The 6,000-nt window shown below is 58.8% G+C and overlaps 1 pseudogene; it reads right to left on the bottom strand.

The window, feature by feature from the left end:
• Window positions 1-2,868: 2,868 nt before the first annotated feature.
• The window catches only part of LOC131831502 (ras-related protein Rab-7a-like), a 35,859-nt pseudogene continuing 32,727 nt past the window's right edge, over window positions 2,869-6,000 (bottom strand).

The following is a 6,000-nucleotide window of genomic DNA, read 5'->3' as shown; positions in this document are numbered from 1 at the left end:
CAATGTACTGCTCGTGAGCACGCAGTCGCAGGCGTCCCTCTGGAGCCGTGTGGACGGGGCTGCTGCCCTGTCCCTGCAGCCCAGGGACTCCCCTGCCAGTACCGCTCCTGCGCCGCCACCGGCTCTCTGCCAGGGCGAGCACATGTCCACACTGCAGGACACCGGCTTCTGGTCCTCCAGGGGAGGCTCCGAATGTCTCTACCTCTGTGGCTGCTGCCAAGCAGTGTCCCTCGTACGCACGAACCACCAGTGTCAGCCTTCCCCCACGACGAGCTCTGGGGACTTACCTGCTCACGCGACGGGATGGTCAGACTCCCACCAGCACTCCTAGGCACGTCACAGCGCACATAACTGTTCTCATGTTTCCGTGTTCAATGCCTTGGAGTGGAATTTTGGGGTCATTAATAGATACAGTTTAATTAAAAAAAAATAAAAAGAGGTTTCCCAAATGGTTGAACCATTTTACACTCTCGATGACGTCTGACGATTCCTGTTGCTCCACACAGAGCAGCAGCATTTGACGTCGGAAGTTTAAGTTTTAAAAACTGAAGTAGAGAGACACGTGGCAGACGGAAGCTGGGCGGAGTGAGCACATAAATATAGAGCTAGAGGGAAGGAGAGATGGGTGGGCGGGCAGATGGACAGACAGACGGACAGGGGGCCAGATGGGAGGTACAACCAGCACCCCGAGGCAGGCACTGGGGAGTCATTGGTCTAAGCCACCACGGATTTTTGCAACCGTGTGACTGGGGGCATCCGTCTGCACCTTCCCGAGGACGTGCCCATCCCACATGTGCGTCTGCCCAGCTTCCCTGCGCTGGGACCCCTCCCCCACTGGATCTCCCCGGCAGGGCTCACGCGGCCTCTTCTGTTAGGTCTCCGCTTATACTCGGGCTCTGGTAAGGTCTCTCTCTCTCGCTGGCAGGCGGGTGGACTTGCTGCCTCTGCTTACAGCTCCTGGCACGGACTCTCTGTGACCTGCAGCCTGTGAGTGTGTTGACCCTCCTGGCCCTGGGTGCCCCCAGCCAGTGTGCGCGGGCTGGGCCCCTCTCTGCCCTGTCCTGCACGCCCCGCTCAGAGCTCAGCAGCAGGACCACAGCTGCTCCCGTAGCCAGACCGTCAACGGGAAGCGCCTTCCATTCAACTCTCCGTGTCTCAGTTTGCTGGTTGTTAAAACCTGGAAAAAACGCTTTCTCAGTGTCTCTCCTAGGGTTATTGAAGTATTTCAATATTTAAATGAGAGAATTTACACGAAAGCGTTTTATGAACTTGAAAGCCCTAAACTAACGTGAAAGAATACTAGTCAACACACCAGGAAGCAGAACGCTGGGCCATTTCACCATTATTTTGCTGTCTTTATTGGCCTTGTTTTCCTGTGGGGCTAACATCTGGGTGGCTCGGGGGTCCCGATGACCCGGGGACACTCTCCTCCGCGTCTGACCGAGCTGCCGGTCTTGGCTCCACCTCGTCCGTCCCGATGCTCCTCAGAACACAGTCTTCTGCTCTCTTTGCTCACTCTCTGAACTTGGAGCAACCAGCCCCTTGCCAGTGCCTTCAGTCCACAGCGACCCCCAATGCTCGAGGTGGCCGTCTCTCTGGAGGGCGTCTTCTAGCCCTACTCCCCAGATCAAGAACCACGGATCAGCTCCGCAGCTGACTTTTTCTGGACAGAAATATAATTGGCGACGTTACTTACACAGTTTTCAGTGCATTACCCACCTTTGGGGAACCTGCTGCCTTCTCTTGGCCTAGAATGTTCCCCGTCGGTCTCCTCCTCCAGCTGCGGCCTCCGATATCACTAGGCTTTCCCGAGCACAGCGAGATGGCCCTTCCTTCCTGCCCACAGCGCTGGGCACCCTCGCACTGAGGGCCTCCCCTTCTTCCCTGCCCCGTCCTGTGTTCTTGAGGAAAACAGCGAACGTGTGGTCATCGTTCCGTGGGAGGCCGGTGGACAAGTGGCGCTGCCAGAATATAACCGGGACGACCGACTGAACGCTGACCCAGCTGCCCTCACCCTGATGCTGCCTCCCCTGCGGCACGGGAAGGGTGCTTCCCCCGAGGCCGGGAGAGGTGACTCAGCATCCCTTGGGACGTGCCTGTTCTAGCTTTGAAAGGCCACTCCAACGCGACGTCCTCACATCAGAGTCCCCTTGGGGACATCCAAGCGAACAAACTGCTGGAGGGCAAGGGACAGCTGTGTCCCCTGCTCCAGCACAAGGAACAGAAGCCGGGGCCTCCGTCGCCCTCGCCACCGCTGCCGTTAGGTTCCCGAGGGTTTGCTGGAGCCCCCGTCGGCTCCACACAGGATGCTGGTTTTCAGATGAACAAGTCGGAATGCAGGACGCGGCGCTTCCGGGCTCCTGGGGGTTCTCCGTGTGGGAGGACCCCCAGCAGCGGCCACGGGAGACCCCGCGCGGCTCTCCGCAGGGCAGGCCTCCCGGTACGTATTTCTGTCCTTTGTGTTGAAACCCTCCTGCTTGAAAGCCCCTCGCTCTCGCGCCCAGCGGGGCGGCCCTCGAGCTGGCACCTGTGTCCGGCCTGGTGGTTCCGGTTCCCTGTGCTGACATCCCACGGTTCCTCACGGACGAGGGGCGCTCGGCCGCGCGGCCGCCAAAAATTCAGAGCTGCGGAGGCACAGTGCGGCTGGAAGGGCCGTCCCGGACCCGCGGTCCAGCAGCCACGCGCGAGCGGCACACGCCGGCCCGTGTTGGTCCGCGGCCCCCATCCTAGGGACTGAGCTCCCCACGGCAGGAAATGCTGTCAAAGCCGCCCGGCAAGCTCCTCCGCGGCTGCCCTACGAACAGCCCGAGCTTCGTTATAATCTGTTCGAACTCTACTCAAGCTTTCCATATTTCCGAAAGCCTGGCTTTAGCACAGGACCCTTCGGTAGCAGAGCAGTAACGCTGCCACAAACGTCTTCGCAGGACACAGAGCCGCTCCGACGCCAAGGAGGGCCACACACTGCACTCCACTCGCCTCCAACACACGCTGCTCAAAGAGAAGTCGTCAAAGCAGAGACTCAGTCCCAGCGGGACCTCCTGTCCTCGGCCAGAGCATGCGGCCACAGACCCAGGGTCCCTCTGCCGGAGGCTAGCTGGGCTGGACAGGCAAGTACTGAGACTAACGTGCGGGGTCAGCGCGGTATGGCGTGAAGTCAGGGAAGTGCACGAGGGTGTGCACGCTGCCCGGGGCCACAAGGTGGGGAGAAAACCCAGGCCCAGGGAGGGCTTCCCAGTCCCACGGGATCTGTGGGGAATCCGGACGAATATCATAAGCACTTTCAACAGTTATTTTGAAAAGATCCGATGTCGAACGCGAAAGGCTGAAATGACCCACGACTCTCGTGAAGACGGGACAAGGCTGAGCGCGGCATCCAGCGCTTCCGGCTGCAGGAAGCGTCCTGGGCTGCGGAACGCGACCCGACAGGTGGACTCCAGAACAGGGTGTGGATTTCACACTGGCGAGGGCTCTCCGCACTGCATGACCTGCAGACAAGACAGATTCTCAGTTTGTCAAGTTCCACGGGTGGCTGAGCCCGAGATGTGAGACGTGGGTTCCCAACCTCAAGGAAGACCGTGTTTGCTGTTCCGTTGATGTCAGCCTCTCCCGCTCCCCTCCCCCAGCGTCCCCACCGTGGGTTCCCTGTCCAGCGGTTCTCCATGAGCCATGAGCCTGGCCCAGCTGCAGCTCCGTAGAACCTTGCGCCCCGGGGTCCAAGGTGGCAGCAGCTCCATGCCGCACCTGTGTGTCAGCCCTGCTGGTCCCTGCCAGCCCTGCATGCCGCTGCGGACCGCGCCCCACGGTCATCGCTCACTCTCCATGCTGAACTCTCAGCCACATTTCTCAAACGTTATTTTGATCCTTTTAGCAAATGTGCACTGGCTTGTGACAAGGGACCACAAGGACATGGTTATAGATGTCCTCCTGGCTTAAAGGTCAGAGGGCAGGGGTGTGGCCTCGGGAGGAGGCTCCCTGGTGTCTGCTTAAGCTCTGAAGACCCCCTTCCTCTTTAGGCGGGACAAGGAGAGCGGCCTCAGGGCCCGGGGAACGGTAGAACCAGGGTGTGGGCTCCTTCTGCCAACCTGCAAACTGCTTGCAAGCCGGGGAGGAGGGTCCTGCCTGAGCCACCAGTCAAGCCACGGAGGTGTTTACTAGGATGCAAGAAACATGTCAGCCCGTGAAGAAATGCCACCGGCACCCAGCCCTGCAGTTGGATGAATTCAGGGCCAGCCCCCGGGTTCAGCACTGGGGCCTGGGCATGGGGTGAGGAGCCACAGGTATCCGCTGCTGATACAGCTACACCGTGGATCCTGCTCCCACCCACCCGGCCGGCCACCGCACCCTCACTGGGGTGTAGGGGACACTGCACGTCTGCTGTTAGCATTCCCTGTGCAAATGAATCTGAAGGCAGCAGCGAGCACGTGTACTTCCGTACACAGTGTACTGACCGAGCCAGAGCTGTGAGCAAGGGAAGAGCTCCGCGGGACCGGGCAGGTGAGTGTGCGCTGGGGACTGCAGAGGCTCCCTGTGCCTCTGTCCCGCCTCGGCGTCCAGGGGTCTCCTCGAGTTCTCAGCACGGTGCACAAGAGCCTCTCACTAACAGAGGTAGTTGAGCCCGGCCTATGAAAAGCTGAAAATCAGTGCTTGTCCTGGCACCGTTTGCACCCAGATAGAGAAAGCGGGGGGGGGGGGGCAGGAAACACACGTGGGCGGGTCTGGTCTGAGCGCCACTGTTTGCACGTAAGTTAGAGCGAAAGACCTGTGTCCGTGCCCCCTGCTCACGGTGTCGGGCCTCCGCTCCATGCCCAGTGGAGGAACGCGAGGCTCCCTCGTCACGCCCCCGGCACAAGGGTGCTCCTGCAAGCTGACAGGGACGATGAGCCAGCCGGGAATTCTGGGGGCCGAGGCAAACCTAAGTGCAAGACTTGAGGTCTCAACTTCTCGGAAGAGAACAAGCCAAATGCATCTTAATGAAATTACTGGGACACGTTTCTGAAATGTCAGCCGGACTCTCTACGACTGCTCACAGACAGGAGGGAGCGTGCAGTGACGAAGGGGATCCCTGGGTCTAGATTAATGGAAAAATGAATTCCAGACTTTCTCCGGATTTCAGAGCTCTAGCGGGAGGTCCGAGGCAGTCCAGCATCTCTGAAGCAACGTTAAGGCATTTGATTGTCTCCACCTTGATGTGAAAACAGTCAGAGCTGTGAGCCTGGAGACCAGGGAGGGCCCGCCCTCTGCCTCCCAGATGCCGTGGGACCGACTCCACAGGACGCCCGTGATCCAGGGCTGGAAGGAGCAGCATAAAATACAAAACAAAACAAAACATAAAAACTGCAAAAAAAATCAAAATGATATTTACAGCAGTTTTATGTTCACAGTAAAAGCGAGTAGAAAGTACAGATTTCCACACCCAACCCCACGAATGCACCTTCTCCCCCTGTCAACACCCCGTCCACTGAAAAGTCTTTATTAAAAGCAGGGAAGCTACAAAGATTTACCACATCACCAGAGCCCGCAGCTTTCTTCAGGTCACTCTTGGGGCTGTGCATGTGAGGGCTGCCCCGCGGGTCCACTGTGATGTCCCCATGCACCCTCCCCTCCCCTAGCTCCTGCGACCCCCAGGCTCCCACACTCTCCGGCCCTCTGCCTCTTCCAGAATGCCGTACCCTGGCTGCAGGAATCAGGGCTCTCCAGAGAAGGAGGGTCAAGGGAACGCATACACGTAACGAAAGGTTTATTATAGGGAACTGGTTCGTGCCATTATGGGAACTGATGAGTCTGAAGCTTTGCCATCAGTTGTGGGAAACCCCAGAGTGCCAGTGGAATACTTGTGTCCAGATGACAGCAGGCCCAAGCCCGAGTGCAGGAGATGTTTCTGTTTGAGTCCAGGGACTTGAAAACACCAATGCCCCAGGCCACGGTGGTCAGGCAGGACAAGTTCCCTCTTACTGGGTGCTTCTGCTGCATTCAGGCCTTCAACTGATTAGATGGGGCCCA

Source organism: Mustela lutreola, chromosome 5, assembly GCF_030435805.1.
Source record: "Mustela lutreola isolate mMusLut2 chromosome 5, mMusLut2.pri, whole genome shotgun sequence".
NCBI classification, from domain to species: domain Eukaryota; kingdom Metazoa; phylum Chordata; class Mammalia; order Carnivora; family Mustelidae; genus Mustela; species Mustela lutreola.
The sequence above is the reverse complement of the archived record's forward strand: the minus strand, read 5'-3'. Positions and strand labels throughout refer to the sequence as shown.